Source organism: Malus sylvestris, chromosome 16 (assembly GCF_916048215.2).
Source record: "Malus sylvestris chromosome 16, drMalSylv7.2, whole genome shotgun sequence".
Taxonomy (NCBI): domain Eukaryota; kingdom Viridiplantae; phylum Streptophyta; class Magnoliopsida; order Rosales; family Rosaceae; genus Malus; species Malus sylvestris.
The window spans coordinates 11,585,056-11,605,845 of NC_062275.1; the positions used below are offsets into that span (position 1 = coordinate 11,585,056).

A 20,790-nucleotide genomic window follows, 5' to 3' on the forward strand; every position below is an offset into this window, starting at 1 on the left:
CGGTGTGGAAGCAAAGATAAGAGAAATATGAAAGAATAAAAACCAACTACTAGCAATAGTAACCAAATAGCATGCTAGAGTGAGTTAAAGTGTGAGTGCACACATAAACAGAGCTTAAATACTAGGTGCAGTCAAGTAGGACCATAATTAAGTTACAACACCCGCAGGTGAGTCCTACATTAGGGAAGTCTGTCAGAATGCCGTAGAAGCCCTCGTCAACCACCAACTGCTAACTAGAACCTGGACGGGCGCAAAACAAAATTGAGTGGGTCAATAAAACAAAGCTTTTCGAAAACCTTTCATTTAAAACATTTCTAACCCCTCGTTGTAAAACCTGTATACTTTCCCAGAAAATAGCATAATAGCATAATATTTTTCATTTATCTCAAAATCATCAATTTTTCTCAAAACCAGAAAGAATGCCATGTTATAATTTCAAAAACAGAATGAATGATGCATCAATGTAACAGGTGAAATAGTGAATTAACCGGAGACCCTGCAGTTGGTCCTGTACGGTTAATTCTATAGCTCAACATCCAATCCAACCGGAGTCACCTCGGTGACCTGTGTACGACATGAATGGTGTAATAATACGCTCTAGTGCTTCTCTCATCAATCATCTGTGCACATAATCTAAGGTCACCTATCAGTCGGAACCCTCTCATGGTCTGTACGACATGTCGGAACCCTCACATGGTCTGTACGACATGCACCTACTTGGATCCAAGGTGAGCGTGCGGTGCGAGGTGAATAATATAAGCACTAACACCATGATTGCAGGTTATGAGCTATCAACATAATATACATCATCAACAATGCACATGAATAACATAAAACTCACCTGATACTTACCTGTGCGTCCACAGCACCAATTCACATATATATATGCATCAATTATCAATTCATATAATTCATATCATTCATATCATTCATATTATGCATGCATGGCATTTTAGAAACATACTTTCATTAAAACTCAATTTCTGGGAATTTTAATAGCATATAGGTATAAACAGAAAATACTGCCCACTCACTGATAAGTCGAAGGGTCGTAACCCCCGTGACGTCCCTGGATGCGCTCGTCCTCGAGATATGTATCACCTATATGCGAAATAACTATAAAAACGTTATTTTAAAGTACATAACCAATAATACGTAATAACTTCTCATACGGTGCTCAATTTAGGTATATGAATATACCACAGTGACCTACTCGACGTCACGGACGTCGACAAATTTTTAGAATAATTTTTTAGTGTCGCACGCGCCCCCACGCGCCGTGGGTGGCACGGACCTACGTGCCCCCACGCGCGTCTTCTTCCTCAACCAGTCGCCGGATTGGTTTTTCCGGTGACCGGAAACTGGGCAATTTTCAAATGCCTTGTTCTCCTTCGTTTCTCAACCGTTTTTCACGCATTTTATATCAAAATGAAGCCCTAAACATGTAGTTTCACGCTATACTACTTTAAGGCTCTAAAAATCACGAAATCTCACCGGAAAAATTCCAAGAAAACCGGCCAAAGTCGAACCCAATGATCCCGACGTCCAAAACCTTCAAACGAACGTCCCCGAGCTTCCTTAGGACCTCACTAAGCTCACTATAAGCTTGGATTGTTCTAAAAATCAACCAACACAAAGTTCATGAATAGTGCCAAACTCGGACCTCGAGTTTTCAACGTGAAAATGAAGGATTTCTTACCTGAAAATGGTACGGATGAGTTCGTAGGGTTCTTATGAGTACAATGGTGCCCTTGGCACCTTCGATCCATGCTTGGATGGTCGTGAGTGAAGGTGTCCGTATGGTTCGAGAGGGAGAAAGTGAGAGAGAGCCGTGAGGGAAGAGAGAGAGACACGGGGTGAGTGAGAGAGAAGACAGGTTGTATGTATGGTCCAAAACAATCCCTAACCACACAAAAATACAACCAATTTTAATCCAACTTAAATTATATTTCCAATAATTTGGGAAATATGAAATATTCAAAACATGTCACACACACTTACCTTAGTACCCGTCAAGGTTATTTCCATCATTTCACGTCCTTAATAAGAAAATCTCGGGACGGGCTGTGACATGAACAATGTTTTTTATTTGAGTGCAAAATTAATAAAATTAATAATAATTATTGTAGAAGTGTGAAAAATGTAATCACTCGTAATGAAAAGCTTTACAACTTTAATGAAGGGGTCAACTCCGAAATTTAATATGTATATACTAATTTAGTATTATGTTTTACATTTTTTTGGGTCAAATTATGTTTTCATTTTCATTTTTATTGATTTAAAATATATTTTTCTTAACGGGTAACAGGTCGGGTCATATTACCTGTTTACTTTAACGGGTATTACATGACACGGTCTGTTAAGCTATCGGGTATGACACGAAAACGACACGAATACAAGAAACATGACACGAATGCCAGGTCTAGTACACACCGACTCTCACAAAATGCTTGACTGCATTCAATTACGAAATACTAATTTACAAAAACTGCCACATTGCTTTTAAATTACAAGACAAAATTAGCCCTCACGTGAAGAATCAATAGTTTTCATATTTTTCTTACCAAGGGAAACGGACCTCCCATTACTTTAGTCTACAGTAGGGGGAGGTGGCACTGTGCAATTTTGAGGTACATTTCACTTTATTTACGAAAGTGCCACTAAGTCTTTCTACCCCTGCTTTTGTTAGATTTAACGTTATTTACAAAATTGCCACTGGGCATCAGAAAGAGTTTTAGAGCTCGTTTATTATTCCGTAATCAGATTGAGGGGAATTGAATTGAGGAGGAATTGAATTGAGGAGGAAACATAATTAGATTCCTGTTAAAGTTGTTTACTAAACTAAACTGGAATCAGAATACAAATGATACTGGTTCCATATATATCGTTTACTAGTTCACTGGAATAGGAATTAAAACTAGCTTAATTACTAAATTGTCCTTGTTGAAAATAAATGATTTTTATGCTATAATTATTAAAAATTAAGTTTATCTATATAAAATTAAATTTATCATTACAAACTTTATCTTTTCTCCCTCCCATCCTCTCATCCCCATCTTTTCTTCACCGACTTCCAAAGCACTCCCATAGAAGCAGATGCTTTAAACAGAGAAAGGCCTAGACCTAGGCCGAAGAGGGAAGAAAAGAAGTGAGAGTAAGGGGAACAAGTGAATCGAGAAGCATCGCGGTTCAATTTGTGAAGAGGGTGTTGGTGCAGCAATGGCACTGGCATTCGACGAGTACGGGCGGCCCTTCATAATATTGAGGGAGAAGGAGCAGAAGTCTCGATTCACATATTAACAGATCCTTCCACTGCCTCCCATATTCACATGTCCTCCCACCTTCCCTGCCACCTCCCAATTTGGGTGGATTTGCAGAAGACGAATTGAGAGGGCAATTTAGGAACAAAAGTTTGATTCCTGGAGGACACCAATTTAAGGAATTCAATTACCACCTGTTACTAGAGAATCTAACTCCAGGAAATTTTGGAGTGTGATTCCAGAATTCATCTGGGTCCCACACGATTTTTGATTCCTCTCACGTTAGTCAACACCGGTGTAATCCGTAATCGAAATTCAGTTCCCTTTTTTTATTCCTATTACCCTTGCGGAAACACGCCCTTAGGCCATCTCTAACCGATGGCTGGCCAGATGACTCGTTTTAGCCCTCTGGCCCTCGAAGATATTAATATTTTAATGAACAGTACATGGCCATATTTGCCTCCATCTCCAACCGAAGGCCAAAGGGTCAGAGGGCTCGTTTTAGCCTTGTCACAAAAAACCATCTCCAACCGAGGGCCAAAGGGCCAAACATAATTTATTATTTAAATTTAAACATTATAACAACTTAAATTCAAATCCAACAACAACTTAAATTTAAAAACTACAACTTATATTTAAAACGACGAATTAAATTTAAAAACTATAAATTAAATTTAAAAACTATAAATTAAATTTAAAAACTACAAATTAAATTTAAAGGAATGGTTAATGAATGGTTTAGGTATTTATAGGAAACAAAAATTAGAATTTTTAAGAATTAAAAAAAAAGGCCCAAAAAACCTAAAAAAAATAAAAAATAAAAAAAATCCAACGATAACTGGCGCCAGCTAGCGGTTGGATTCAAATTTTAGTTTATGCATTCATGTCGGTTATAACCGACATGAATACATTTATATTAAATAATATAAACGTATTCCTGTTGGTTATAGCCGACAGGAGAGATGATTTTTCTAGCCAGCCTTAGGCTGGCTGGTTGGCTGCACCTCCAATTTCGTGGGGTCCTCTCAAATTCTAGACCCCTCTGGCCTAGCCCTCGGTTGGAGACGATTTTCGGGCTATTTTCGGCCCTCTGGACCCTTTGGTTGGAGATGGCCTTAGGTTTTTGGGCTGGATGTGGCCTTTCGTCGACCGCTTCCTTCTTTCTTCCTCCCTCCCTACTCACCAGTGTCTTCGACTCCATTGCCCAAATCTAGGGTTAGGGTTATTCCAATTCTGCCATTCACTTCGCTTCTCTCCTTCTTATTCCTCTTCATCTTTCTAAATTTCACTGCCACAGCCTCCGACTCTGTACCCTAAATCCCAAATTTCGATGCTTTATACTCCAAGCATTGTAATTCGATCGTTGCTCAATCGGACCTCGATCCCTCCCGGTGGGTTTCCACCAACCTCTTCGTCGCTGACATTGGCTTCAGTAACGGTTACTTCTCCAGGGGGAATCAGATATTCGGTGACCAGAACGGCCTCAGTTACATGAAAGCTCCCTCATTTTCTCCCATTTAGGTGTGGAAAACTGTAACCGAAGGGATTTTCGAAGTCCGGTTGGTGAAGCAACTTTATGCAACGGAATCCACAGTTGTTTTATCACAGAGTTCCGAGACAGTGTTATGAACTTGTAGAAGACAAAGTAGAAGGGAGCAAAGCTCCAATGACAGGATCAACAATCTTAGGACCCTATCTCAACCTATAAGTAGCAATAGAAATGGAAAATAGAGAAGACGAAGTAGAAGGGAGCAGAGCTCCAATATTTTTTTGGTTTTGTATTTCTGTTTGTAAATTCTGATCTTAGCTCATTTTATAGACTTTTACACCTTTAGTGCCAGCTGCTATTTCTAACAGACTTCACTAATTAACAGGAATAAGCCTAAGAATCCAATATTAAACCCCTAATAGTGATTAAGCCAATCACTAAATCCTAAGTTCATAACATTGCCCTTCCCTTGAAAAACAACCTTGTCCACAAGGTTAGGATTATCACTTGGAATTTGGAACTGTTTGTAGTGAAATTCAATTAAGAAGCCTTGCAAACGAAGCGTGAATTTGTCGTTCTTGGAAGGAAGGTGAGAAATCAGTTGAGCCAATACTGCTTGTGGGGAGGGTTTCTGCACTAGACCTTCCTTTGTGCTCAGTAACAAGGTGGTTGAAGGCTCAATAGTGGGAGCTAAGGAAGAAGCATAAGACCACCAATTATGAAGCATAAGAACTTGCAGTGCCACACTTGTGATAAGACATGTTTTCAATTCAATTGCAACCACTGCCCGCTGTTCAACATCAAAACATTTCAATGGTAGTTCCCTTCGGAAAAATAGATTCTCAAAAACACCTATTCGCTTGCCTTCCTTGTACTGAAAATAGAGTATCAGCTTGACAGCTTTAGCCAATGCATCACCCGCAAGCTTGTCAATTCCACCTTGTAGTGCATGTTGAAAATGCTGATCAAAAGCAATTTCTTTTGCAGAGGACTTCATAACAGAACGAAGCCTTGATTGCTTGTAATTCACCCTACTGTTTTGTTGCTGTTTCACCCCCCTTTACAAACTCTCCATCACCCATGCTTTACTCTCTATGGCACTAGTAGTAGCACCATGCTTCAGGATCAGCTGTTCCAGATAGAAAATTGTGGGGTGGGGAAAAGCATGCTGGTGAAGTTGCACGAATACAACCCACTGGACATGGATGGTCTGAACCCGTGCACATGATTCGCACCTATGATAGCTCCATGAAAGACATCCAACTGAACTTCCCATGTAACCTGAACTCTCTTGGAGTGAGGTTCAGTCCCAAGAATTAATGTTGAGTATGTAGGAGTGAAGGCTGAAGGATACCTACCATCGCACAAAATAAATTTTGGTTGTTTCACACAACTTGAAAGCACTGAGGATGTCTCAATTGTAGAATAGAAAGATGTTCCCAAAATGAGGGAATTTAATAAGGTGCAAGTATAAGCAAAGCCTAGAATAGTCATGACATTATTAATGTTGCAGGACCTTGACAAGTTTAGGCTCAACAAAGCATAAAGCAAGGTCTTCAAGTGTACCCAGGCATGGGAAAATGGCACTGATAAACACACCGCAAGATTGGTTGAAGGAAAATAGCTCTTGACAGTAGTACGTGGTGGTGTACCAAAATTGATCCAATGCTTTATTGCTATCTTTATGGCATTATAAGATATCCCAGTAATGATATTGTCTTCACTCTTTGCATAAAGATCCAGCTGTGCATTCGTAACCTGTGAATTCTCCGTTAATCCCATCTTCAACATATACTCATGGATCCTCCTACCCACATTCAGCCGGCAAGCACCACTCATGACAAGAAACTCCATAAATTTTTCATTTGTAGGAGGACATGTGGGTTGCACAAGATATACATCACACCCTCTTACACTCTCATGCAACTGAACACATATCTCTTCATCAGCAAAGCCTTTGATCATAATCCATCCAAGTTCCAGACCCATGTAGTAAGCAATTTCCTGAGATAGCACTGGGTTTGTAGGACAGGAAAAATACTTGTGCCTGACATCATTTTTGCCAATTTCATTCATCAAATATGCTTCAGTGGCTGAAGAAATTGGCACCAAATCATAAAGACGTCTCACAATCATTTCTTCAAACAAGAGAATTAAGATTGAAGTAGTTGGTAGTGATATCCATTTGACACCCCCATTCTCAATTTCCTTCGCAACATGATCGAACTTCACATTTTTAAATTGGGAAAGCTCATTCCAAATTTGCCATAACCCACAACCCACAGGCATTTTGAAAGGGAATGATCAACTTTTTGCTCAGTGGGTACCACTCAGAATCTTCAAGGAAGCTTTGTATGGTTGGAGAAGGTTTGCAACATTTTAATTGGCATCGTTTTGTTGCTGTTCTTAAGCTTAATTATCCGAAAAATTCGAGTATTTACGAAAATCTCTTCTACTGACAAAGTTTCAATCACCGCTGCCACCAGTTCACCCAGACCTCTCTATCAGCTTTGTGATCTGTAGACTGCTACACAAGTTTGATTTGTTCAAGTCGGCAACAAATGCAGAGGTAAGCTATTTGATAAATCTTCTAATTCACTCTTTATTTCTTTTTCCATCTGGGTAATTAACTAATTTCAGGCCAGGTCCAAACGTAGCAGCGGCCTCGCCGTTTTCCAAGATCCTCTTCACTTAGGTAAGCACTTCAGACTTTTGGTTCAGTTTTCATTATGCCCAATTTTGTAGTTAAACCTAATTTAAACTGATTTGGGGTTACTGAAATAGGTTCGATGAGTGCTGCAGCACTGCCATCCCTGAATCAGAAGATACTTGGAAGGAAGAAGAAGAAGAAGCAAGTCATGGAGTATGCCGGAAACGATACATCAATTTTGATAATCAATGTTCACTCCACAACTCACCGCTACTGCCTCTGAGATAGAGATAGAGAGAGACAGAGAGAGACAGAGACAGAGCGAGAGAGAGAGAGGGATTTCAGGGATATGCAAATCCTTCCGCTTTTCTTTTGAAACCGATCTTCCACCTCTTCCCCTTCTCCTTTCTCCAGAAATTCTGAAGAAAAAGAGCTTTGGTCGATCATCCTTTGTCGCTCATTTTCAATAATGAAATGTCAGTCTTCCATTGTTGTAATTTTTTTTTTTTGGTTATGAAATTTCTGCAATTAGATAGTAGTTTGCCTCTGTAGAAATTCAACATGAGTTGTTGAACTAACTATATTTCTTTTACTTTTGAGTATTATGAGGATGGGATTTTAGACTCGTCAACGACAAAAAAAGTTGCTTTCATTTTATACGAGTGAAAGATTTGATTTTTCATGCACTTATCTTTTAATCTTATTTGTTTATTTAGTTTTCCCAATATTTTGGGTGAAATTCTACCCCATGCATTTGGGTTTTAGTCTTTTCTAGGTCAGTTGCTAGAAAAAAAGGCGTTTTAGAGAGAGAAGACGGCTTGAAAAATTTAGTATCGTGAAGTGATAAAGCAAAGAGATTTCCAAAGCTAATCAAATTGTTATCGTCAGTTTGCTCTCCTTGGATTAATTGACGTTGTAATGCATTTTGAAGCTTAAATTATAGATTCCTTTTATGTACCAAACCTTGAATTATCAGTGTATAGAAAAAAATATCAATTCATTTCAATTTAAATATTTCTGAAAAGTTAGAAATGGTTTTATTAGTTTCAATTTATATACTAATGAAGAGTTAAACATTTGCTGAGCACGTTGAGCGTTGTAAATTAGCCAAATTATAGGGTCATGTGCAGGTGTTGTGTTTAAAACTTTTTTTTTTCATGAGTTTTTATTAAGCTTTGTGACTTTTTTTGTATCGGTTGATTTCTAAATTACTAAAATTAAGAACAAGATTAGTTAATTTATAATTTGCTGCTTAGCTTAACACGATCCTTCAATAAAATTTGGATCTTAGTTAAAGTTGGGTCATATTTTAAAAAATGGTAAAAACCAAGGAAAATTTATGCGTATGTCCTGTTCAACTTTTGTTGGCAAATTGGGGGTGCTAACTATTTTGATCTTTATAAATTTTGGTAGCGGTGATTTCTTCTACACTTATGATGTGACAACATTGTGCGATGATTGTAGGTGTTCGGGCAGGAATGTCGCCTGTGGGCGTTCCTGGCTCGAGCACACAGCTCCTCGCGGAGTTGGCACTTTGGTTGACTGTCGGGTTCTCGCTTTGTTCGTCGGGTTGCAAGAAGATGACAGAGTTAATTCTGAAAGGTGCCTTTGTCGGGCCTTAAGTATAGGCCGTGAGGCTCGCAGTCAAAACTAACTTAAGTGCTGAGACGTGCCACTGCCATCTGAGTATGGCAGATGTAAAATGAGTAGATTTAAGCCGATTACTTGCGCCTCAAGTTACTCTAACTTCTCATTATCAAAGGATTGTTGTGGATGGGTTAAGTCCACAATAGATTCTTTTCTATGCCTTGAGATCAAGGACTTTTGTGTATCTTGTATGGTAAAAGGGCAGAGGTCCGGATCTAATCAAGGCATTTAGTGGATTCACTCTTAAGATAGTAAAACCATTTAATTAAAACCAGATTTGAGAGTAAGCTAAACTTTGGATCATTAAAAGACTTAAAATGATTTGAATACATACTAGGGAATTCATTACAACACTAGATCTATTAACTAAAAGACAAAACAAAGGGAATCGGGCAAGATTGAACCTTGTTGGGCAAGGCTGGGACCTTTCGCCATTTCTTTTCTTTGCCACTACAGGGATCTGAGGGTTTCAAGGGAGAATGGATGACAAATAAAGTTACACAAGAGAATCGATACTACTGGTGAGCAGCAGAGCTATTAAACTACACAAAAAATGGCTTTTGTGAGGGCTGATCCTGAAAAGGATTGAGGTAGGGGGCTGACTACAGCTTCGTATGCAAATCTTGCTTGAGCAGAGTTTGTGTATTTGTTTGTTTGATTGGTTGAGTGTCCTTATCTCTGGGCCCTCTTCCTCTTTTTATAGGTGAATTAGCCTATTTGCTTGCAGTTTGGTTCCTGCCCGAAAGCAACTGAGGAGTAGTGAATCATCAGTAATTTACGTACTCTGCCATCCAGAAAGTGCTTTTGGGCTGAGAGTAGGCTGATTTCCATCTAGTGTCACTTCTTTCAAGCTACTAGCCTTTGCATTTAATGGGTGAGTGCCTGTTTGGGCCCAAAATATTAGTTTGGGCCAAGTTTAGAATTGTTCTCGGCCTAGAGGCCGTGCTTAGGAGTCGTTGGGGGGTATCCGGCTTATGGGCCACATGGCCAAGGCCGGCCATGCCCTATTAGGAATCCATGGGTGGTTGAATCCTGATATGATAAGAAGTTTCGGCAGGATAAGAATGCAGAAGTTTGGGATTAAATGCGGCCTGATAAGGGGGTTGAGTTCAAAGTCCTAGTAGGAGTAGGACTGGCCGAGATAAGGTTAGATCGGGAGAAGGAGTTCTAGTCCGAGTATGGTTGTGATTCGATCGGAAGCAGGTTGACTACTATAAATAGAGGGAGGAAGACATCATCAAGCTATCTCGAATTCAACACAAAAACTGCCCTGCACAAACCTTCATTTTCGCGAAACCTCTAAACAACCTTGAGATTTTTATTTATTTTTTTCGCCGACACATCTTCAGTTTGGATAAATAGCACTGTGAAGGCAACCGGTGAACATCTTCAGTTTGGATAAACAACATTGTTGCCTTAAAATCAGCCGACCGCGGAGCACATTCAGTTTGGATAAACAACACTGTGTCGAGACCAATTGGTTATCTATCCAAGTCTTGGTCGAGAAGGATTTTCGAGTCCTTATTGGCAGAGGTCATCTCATTAGCCTTCTCAACGAAGTGATGTGTTACGAATTACTGGGCTCGGCATATTGAACGTCGAGTTATTTGTGATTGGATATTCATAAGTAGGTTTTAAAGTTCGGCATTCTGACGGTCGAACTACTTTCACAATCAAGACGTACATTTGTTTTGAGTACTTGTGCCCCTATACTCTGGTGTCGATTCGGCGTGCTTATACTCTTACGAATATAATCACTGTGACCGAATCCAGCGCCGATGATTTGTGAACTTAGTAGAACTAGTAGCCTTGTCTTCAGGCTCTAGAACCCGAAAGCCAAGACGTGTTCCTTCCTCAGCCGCAGTCGCAAGATCAAGAAGTCAGCAGTGCGCTCAACACAACATCAACACATTTTATTCCTCGACCGACGAGTTGGCACGCCCCGCATCAACCGAATGACGTAGTTAGCTCATTAGTTTCTCGGCCTGCGCGCCACGTAGGCTTGGTAGTTTTTAGGGTCAACATTTTGGCATGCCCAGTGGGACCTAGTGTTAAAACTACGAAGGTTATGACCATTGAGACATGATTAGTAAAAAAGAAAACAACCATGGGAAAATCAGCTACTGATTTGCCAATTTAGAGTCCTGGACAAAAAGTGTCACATGTGCGAAATCCTCTCGTTGCTGTGACACCTGAGGCTGCAAGTGTGACACACCGATATAAGGAAGTTTGTCTCGGTACTTAGCCCCGAAACACAGAAGTACCTAACCGAACTGCAGGCGTTTTCATCGAAGGAATAATGGATGACTGTGATGAAGACGGTGGTGAAGGCTCTGACCTTCCAACTAGGTCATTTCTTCGAAGACGACTTGATGAGCAATCTCGAGAAGTTGAACAGACAGTTGTCCAAAAAATGAACAATTTGCTCGAGGTAATACGAAGTAATGGTGAGACCCACATCAAATTGCTTGAATTGTTACTTAGCAGAGTCTTCGAAGGAGAACCCTCCCACTTAGAAGCAATCCGCTACAGGCTGAGGTAGTGTCTACTTGGCCCAAAAAGATCGATTTAGAGAAAAAAAGGATGATCAAGTAGTAGGTCAAATGGATTCGACCAGAGAGTGGAAGCCGCATCCGTCGATATGACCGAGGTCCAATGGATGATCAATTCGGCCATGAAAAAGGGGCCGAAGTTCCCAAAATTCATCCATCCATATCCAGCTTATGTGGAAAAGTTCGAATATCCTATAGGATTCAAGAGTCCAGATTTCAACCTTTTTGCTGGGAAGTAGTCCTTATCATCGTTAGAACATGTGGCTCGGTTCACGGCACTATACGGAGATGTCAATAGTGATTTCCATAAACTACGATTGTTCAACTTTTCGTTGACAGGCTCAACATTCGCATGGTATATCAACCTCCCACCTATTTCCATCCAAAGTTGGGAAAAGCTGGTTGAGAAGTTTCACGAACAATTCTATCGGCCGGGGATGGAAATGTCGGTTTCTTCATTGGCTAGGATGACTCAAGCATCTGATGAGTCACCAATGGATTATCTTACAAGGTTTAAATCGACCAGGAATTGGTGCCGAGTACCTCTGCCCAAAGTCGAATTTTTTAGGCTTGCTCTGAATGGGCTCGACGTGGAGTACAAAAAGAAATTCCTGGGGGCAAACTTCCGAGATATGTATGAATTAGCCCAACATGTCGAGCAATATGATTATTTGCTCTGAGAGGAAAAGATCTCAAAGTCCCTATCTCGAGGAATAATTTACAAGAATCCCACGGTTAGCTATGCATTGGCCGAATGCGAAGAATCCCAATACGTCAGTGTGGACGCGGCCGAGATAGTCATAGATAAACCATATGTTTGCAAGACATTGACTCAAATTAATTCCAAAGATGCCAAAACACGCTCGGCCACTGAGGAAACAGCTAAAACATCGAAAGTTTACACTTTTGATATCACAAAGGCCGAAGCAATTTTCGATCAACTGTTGTTAGCAAAGATTATCAAACTTCGGCCAGGACATAACATCCCCAAGGCCGAAGAGCTTAAAGGGAAGACATTTTGCAAGTACCATAACTCGACTAAGCATACCACGAACAACTGTGTCGTATTCCGTGATGATATTCAAAGCTGGATCGACAAGGGCAAGCTAAAGTTTCCTGAAAAACGAATGACGGTCGACGTTGATCCATTCCCTTCGGCAATAGTTGGCATCGTAGACGCCCATTTTCCCAAGAGCAAAGGGAATGGGAAGGCTGGATTTGTCCCAGTACAACATGTCCTAAAGAAAAACTCCCGGCTGTGACTCAAGATTGACCTATTTTCCAATGAGCCACCCACCGAATTACCGGGACCGGCCATAGTCGAATCTATGTTAAATTCTAGTACAGAAGAAATTGACGGGCCGATGGTTTTGTGCAGCAATTGTAGGGCACGCGTTGTATTAACCGAACCAAATGAGATACCAACACCACGACAACCATCCAAGTCTGTGACAACATCTCCGAAGGAACTTGGAGGAGGCCAACGCCAGAAAGTGTTCGGTAGGCTCAGCCCTTAGAAACGGGCAGATGGACCTACCTTGGCCAGATGGCATCTTGATTTTGACGCGCCGTTCTATAACGAAGACTATTACTCGGGTAATTCCAGCATCTCGAGCTCATAGGTGAACTAAAAAATCTTCAAGCCGCCTGAGCCACGCAACCAACTTTCGTATAGTTATAACTCTCCAACTGATATGTATACTGCACTGTCCAAATCCCAAAAACATCGACGCTAGCGGATAGATTGCATGGCTCGACGACAGGTAGCATAGGCTATTTCGACTACTAAATGGCAGTCAAAAGAGGCAACAACAAGCGAAGATGACCGAGTTACTTTGACCATTATGGCCGAACTACTTCGGGAGAAAAAGGTAGCTGATCGCGATTTTGAAACCACCATCGAAGAGTCCGAGAAACGCATCAAACTCCTTCTTTGGCCCAGAGAGATGAAAACTCGTTTCGAGCATTTCAAAAAAAAAAGCCGAAAGCAAACTTTCTCCATTGATCTTGCAAGAGCCATGAATAAAGATCCGGTGGAACCTACACCCTCCATTCCTCGGTGAATCCATAGAGTACATGCACGAATTTCATAAGAAACATTTTGCTAATGACTTGTACGGCCTGCCTAAGGCATGTTAAGAAGCCCTCGACCTAGCACCAACCTGCCCTGATGCTGAACAAATCATCTAGAAAACCATTGATCCAACAATGAAGGCCAGGTTCTAACACATACGAGAAGCTAGGGTCCTTGGTTTCGAGGTCGACCCATACACGGATATTGATATGGCCGAGCTTCCTTTTTCTCTAGAAAACCTTCAATATTTGCCACACCACTTTGAAGTTTTTTCGACCGTATCCTTTTTCGATCTTACGGCCGATGAAAAAGATCGAGTGGCATGCTTGGACGTCTACCTAGACACAAGGGACGCCCGGATCGCCTATAAGGAACGAGCTCGTAAAGCACTGCAGGGGCAAAATCAGACACTAGAAAGGAACGGGCTCGAAAATAATAGTCAGAAGGAAGCAAGGTCGGGTTACATCACACAAGAACAAGTACCTTGTGAGGCGCACGGTAATCAAGCCGAGGATGTTCTAACGCACGATGCTGCAGTCCTCAATAACCCGGAAGATGACGACAAGGATCTAATGGGGCCTTTCAGTCCTCGAGAATATGGATATCAGCATGGTTTATGTCCAACATGCTGAATTCCAGCTAACTGCATACCAACCAAACTTCTTGGATGGTGATGTGGTGGCTGAGGAAGAAACACTGCCGAAGAAGAGCAAGCAGACAACGACGACAAACTTAAAACAGCCCTGGCCATATTGTTTCCTCTTTCATCCTCGACTAATCTTCAACATTTAAAGCCTTTGTATGTCATGGCCCACATTGAAGGTTGCCCAATCTCTAAAATATTCATTGATTGCGGGGCGACAGTCAATATCATGCCCGTATCAATCATGAAAGCATTACGACGATCCAACGACGAACTCATCCCATCAAGGATAACCATGAGTAGCTTCGTCGGTGATAAGTCCCAAACCAAATGAATGCTACCTTTAGAGGTAAACATTGCAGGTCACAATCACATGACCGCATTTTTCATCGTCAACTCCAAGACCGAATATAATGCTTTGCTCGGTCGGGATTGGATTCATCAAACGAATTGCATTCTCTCTTCCTTATACCAAGTTCTCATTTTTTGGGATCGCAAATCGGTTGTGGTCTACCCAACCAATAATTAGCCATTCGAAACCAACATGATTCAGGCCCACTATTATGACGATCACATCGACTACATTACCCTACAAGGTTTTAATGAAGATGGACGGCTGACTTGGATCTCAGTCCAGAAAGCCATCGAGGTAGGCGCCGAGACTGTACACCAGGATTCGGCAAGACTCAGCTTGGCCGACTTAATTACCAACACTAATGACTGACGCTACTAGGGAAAGCCTTCGGGCCACGGTTTCATCCACAATGGAATGTCTGCTGGCTTATTGGTATGATATTTCCAAGCTGCACGATCGGGCATCAATTTAATCGAATTTTTTGCTAAGGAAGATAACGGCCCAGTACTATTGTTAGATAAAGTTCAGGCTGCACCCGCCGAACTCGAAGACAGTCAACCCCAAGTTAAGGATCCTTTAGAAGAAATAAATGTTGGAACGACCGATGCCCCTCGGCCGTTATTTATTAGTACGTTGTTAATCCATTCCATGAAAGTTGAACTCTGTCAATTACTCAACGAGTTTAAAGATTGTTTTGCTTGGAGTTATCATGAGATGCCAGGCCTTGATCGGACCCTTGTTGAACATGAATTAAGCGTCAAAGCTGGTTGTAAGCCTTTCCGCTAGCCCCCTCACCGATTTTCGACCGAAGTACAGCTCGGCATAAAAGACGAACTAATTCGACTTTTAAAAGCCGGGTTTATTTGGACCGCTCGATACATTGAGTGGCTCGACTTGGCCGACTTAATTACCAACACTAATGACTGAAGCCACTAGAGAAAGGCGTCGGGCCATGGTTTCATCCACGATGGAACGTCTACTGGCTTATTGGTATGATATTTCCAAGCATGCAAGATCGGGCATCAATTTAATCAAATTTTTGGCCGAGGAAGATAACGGCCCAGTACTATCGTTGCACCGGCCGAACTCGAAAACAGTCAACCCTAAGTTAAGGATCCCTTAGAAGAAATAAATGTTGGAACGATCGATGCCCCTCGGCCGTTATTTATTAGTGCGTTGTTACCCCATTCCATGAAAGTCGAACTCTGTCAATTACTCAACGAGTTTAAAGATTATTTTGCTTGGAGTTATCATGAGATGCCAGGCCTTGATCGGACCTTTGTTGAACATGAATTAAGCATCAAAGCTGGTTGTAAGCCTTTCCGCTAGCCCCCGCGCCTATTTTCGACCGAAGTACAGCTCGGCATAAAAGATGAACTAGTTCGACTTTTAAAAGCCGGGTTCATTTGGAGCGCTCGATACGTTGAGTGGCTGGCTAATATCATCCTAGTGCTAAAGAAAAATGGCGCCCTACGCATCTGTATCGATTTTTGTAATCTGAACTTGGCAACGCCCAAAGATGAATACCCGATGCCGATCTCGGACTTGTTAATTGACGCCACAGCATATCACAAGATCTTATCCTTCATGGATAGGCATGCTGGTTATAACCAGATTTTCATCGCCGAAGTTGATGTCCATAAGACTGCTTTTCGTTGCCCCGGGGCACTCGGCATATACGAATGGGTCGTCATGCCCTTCGGCCTCAAGAATGCCGGTGCCACATACCAACGAGCCATGAACACAATTTTCCATGATTTAATTGGTACCATCGTTGAAGTCTACATCGACGATGTGGTCATCAAATCAGCACGTCGGTGGACACATTTGGATGACCTTCGTCAGGCGTTCCTACACATGCGTAGGCACAATCTTAAGATGAATCCCGCCAAATGTGCTTTCGGCGTATCAGTTGGAAATGTTTTAGGCTTCCTTGTACATCACCATGGTATCGAGGTGGATGACAACAAGGCTCGCACAATCATTAATGCTCCACCTCCGACGACTAAGAAACAATTACAATCGTTACTCGGCAGGATCAACTTTCTCCGACGATTTATTTCTAATTCGGCCGGGAAAATGAAAGCCTTCTCCACACTTTTGAAACTCAAGGACTCTGACACCTTGGAATGGCGTGCCAAGCACCAAGAGGCATTTACACAGATTAAGGTCTCTTTAACGACTGCACCCATCCTCTTCCCAACACGACGGGGCCGACCTCTTAAGCTATATATCTCGGCAGCCGAAGAATCCATCGGATGTCTTCTTGCACAAAACAATGACGCTGGACGAGAACAAGCCATTTTTTACCTTAGCCGAAATCTCAACCCACCAGAGATTAATTACTCCGCCGTCGAGAAGCTTTGTTTCGCCCTATTTTTCGCTGTGTCCAAACTCAGACATTACATGCTCCCGTCAGTTACTCAGGTCATCGCCCAGATCGATGTCATTCGTTATATGCTCACTCGACCGATCGTTAAGAGCCGCATTGGCAAGTGGACAATGGCCCTCTCTAAGTTCATCTTGCAATATGTACCTCAGAAAGTTGTCAAAGGTCAAGCCTTGGCCGATTTTTTGGCTCAACACCCTTCCCCGTATGAGTTCAGGGGCAATGATGTTAACATCGGCATGATAGGCACACGTGATACTTACTGGACGATGTACTTCGATGGTTCTAGTACTTCCGTCTCGGCTGGCGTTGGGATCATTATTCAATCTCCTACTCATAAACGTTGGTATTTTTCTCTCAAGCTCGATTTCGATTGTACGAACAATTGGGCCGAATACGAAGCCCTTATCATCGGCCTCGGTGTACTACACAATTTACGGGCCACTTGGGTCCTTGTTCTGGGTGACTCCGAACTCATCATTAATCAGCTCAACATGACCTTTCGTTGCATGAGTTGTACTCTGGCACCCTACCATATGGTTGCCAGCTATTTGGCAGAATCCTTTGACAATGTTACTTTCAAACACATTTCACGAGTTCATAACACTGACGCCGACGAATTAGCTCAAATAGCCTCCGGAGCATAACTCCTGGGGGGCAAATTAGGCCGAGCAATACCTGTGTCATGACAAGCACATTCGGCCTTGATTAATCAGCAAGTTCTCCAATGTGATTGTGTGATCCGTACGCGGGTCATGTCCTTGCCTTCATTATTAGAAAAAAGGACACTATTGAGGCTTGTTGTCACACCCCAGACCCGGGGTCAATAGGAAAAATAACTCCGAATCCGAAACGTGAGATAAAAGCTAACTAATTAAAATAAAACTGAAATAACGGAGTGAAAAATAAAATTCTTCTTATTTAAAATAACTCAATAATTCTTTACAAGGCTAAATAAATAAATACAAAATTCTATCCTCACACTCAATCCGATCTCATCCCGTCTACCCTTTTTTGACTGTTTAGTTCTTAAACCTGCATAACAATAGAGGGGTGAGCTTCAAAAGCTCAGTAGGGACATAACCTTATCATAGTAGATTAACAATATTAGATTAAGTATCATGAAATCTTATAATTAGTATCAAATCATCATCGATAACAATGCATGAGTGCAGTGCAATACTCTTCATCTTTACCCGTTAATTCATATAATAAAACACGTGGACCTGCACGTCCCATACCGTGCATTTTACCTCTGTATTGGTGGTTCAAATGTTCTAATATACAAATTAACCCCCTGTAACTCAATCATCCCAATTTCCCCTTATGTTAGTCATCTTGCCAAAACCCTTCGTCGCCAATCCCGAATTACCCTTAAAGAAACTGTGCACTGTGGGCTCACCTGAGACTTGGTACCTACTAAGAGTTTGGCTCAACTACACAAAAGATCCTTTCCATTACCCTCTTTCCAAATTCCTTTCTCACCAACAAAGTTCCAACCACTTCTGACACATGAGTGATGCACAAGTAACGTTATTACATCTTTCACATGTCACAATATATCTCAACGAATAACATTCCAGTAGTACTAACAAGTAAACAACCAACTGAAGCAATAATCCAAACAACATCCAACTACATTAATCAACCAACACAAATATAGTACTTCACAAAATTTAATAGAATCAATATCTGTAAAGGTCTGCCGTATTTCCCTACCTAGATTCCAAAGCATTGCTCCGGGTTATTAACACAAGAATCCAACACCTACATGCACAACTACAACTCTAATCCTATTTGAATAATTACTTGTGACTACTAATTCAACACAAATAGATTCAAATACTTTTAAAGAAATAAATAAGATGTGTTTGTATAGTTGATAAAGGATCAGTACATCAAAATACTGCTTTATCCGAATTAAATATATGTAGCTAATATAATCATTCCAACTCTAAACATAAGGTGGTTTATTAATATAGTAGACATATAGCTTGAAAACGTGAACCATAAGTTTGGTTCTAACTCCAATACATACATGCATATATAGTCTTTGTGATGAAAACATGGATAGTGGAATGTATATATTACCAATTGCAACTTCAACCAGATGCTTTACTTGAAAGATGCATAGATAGTGTAGATATAAAACCAGTTGCATATATATTATCCTTTAAAATCAAAACATGCTTTCTTTTGAAATTAATCAATTCATAAACTGATGAGCTGATGCCATATGTATACAACTGTTTGCACAACAGCTCCTCTAATAAAATATGCAATAGAAATGGTATCCATATAAGCCTAACAGTCTTTTGCATTCAACCAACAATCCATCATATCATACAAAATCCATGTTATGATCAGGACTAGTGGACAAAACACACAATGAATCACAACATAAGAAGAGACCAACTACGACTTTGGTAAATTGGTAGTTAATCGAATTCGAATTGAACATCATACCTATTTCAGACACCGAATACTCCTTCGGTAAAGTAGCATACGAGAACAAGCAGTGGCTTACTGATTATACAACACCTCCCTCTCTTGCATTTTCATCTGTTTCCCTAAGACTTGCCTTCTCAATACCACAGCCTCATAAACAACTTAGCACTTTGTATTTTCCAGTAAATTAATCTCTCCCTCTGTGCCTTTGCATCTTTCTCTGTAAACATTCCCTCTTTTATCCAGTTATCACTTCTCTCTCGCTCTCGCAGACCGCACCGCTCTACAGCCCTGGGTTTCTACTTATAGTCCTACAAAGTCGGCAGATTTTTAGATAGGAATGAACTAAAAGCCCTTTAATTGGCTATGGTTTTTGGTCCAATTAGAATAGAACAAAACATGCAGCTTAATAAAATAATGTAAAAGAAAAGAAAATGAATAATATGAATACCGTAATGGTGTACTGAACTTATTTGGTTCAAAATAATCGTAAATTAGAGTATAGAAAAATGAAATAAAGGAATTAACGATTAATTAAGAAGTAATACAAAACTTTCTGAAATTAATAAGTATATACAACACATAATTATATATAATTATTTTTGAAAATACAGGTCCTCACACTTGTGTTGTTGAGGCATTACCAGACGATTGGAGAATGACAATTATGCGATATATTGATAATCCCAACGAAAAACACGACCGACGGACAAGGGCCCATGCCACAAACTACTTATTATACCAGAATGAGTTGTATCGAAAAAGTGAGGATTGTTTACTGTTACTGTGCCCCGCAGAAAGCTGCTCAAGCAATGGCAGAAGTACACGAAGTAATTTGCGGAGCTCACCAATCTGGGCGAAAAATGCGTTGGTTGCTTCGGCGGCAAGGCTATTTCTGGCCGAGTATTCTGAAGGATTGTATTGAGTATGCAAAGGAATGTGTATAGTGTCAAATCCATGGGCCTATACAGAGAGTTCTGCCCGAATTACTACATTCGGTCACCAAACCATGGACGTTCCGAGGGTGGGCCATGGATGTAATCGGTAAAATCACACCATCTTCTGTTGCAGCTAAACATGCATCGATACTCGTTGCAACAGACTACTTCACCAAATGGGTCGAAGCGAAGTCATATGCCGAGTTAATGTCTAAAGAAGTTTGTAATTTCGTAGAAGAAAACATTGTGATTAGGTTCGGCGTGCCATAAACAATCATAACAGACAATGGTACGATCTTTACATCCGACAGATTTAAGGAATATACGGCAAATCTAAAGATTTGA

General features: G+C 40.9%; 1 long non-coding RNA gene and 1 pseudogene across 1 annotated transcript; both read right to left on the reverse strand.

Moving 5' to 3' along the window:
- Window positions 1-6,095: 6,095 nt before the first annotated feature.
- On the reverse strand, window positions 6,096-7,038 carry LOC126609108 (ribose-phosphate pyrophosphokinase 1-like; annotated as a pseudogene).
- A 10,912-nt stretch (window positions 7,039-17,950) lies between these two features.
- LOC126606896 (uncharacterized) lies at window positions 17,951-20,121 on the reverse strand. Its single transcript, XR_007617409.1, has 2 exons — window positions 19,526-20,121; window positions 17,951-18,094 (listed from the first exon to the last, which is right to left on the reverse strand). It is a non-coding gene; the product is annotated as an uncharacterized LOC126606896 (long non-coding RNA).
- Window positions 20,122-20,790: the final 669 nt, after the last annotated feature.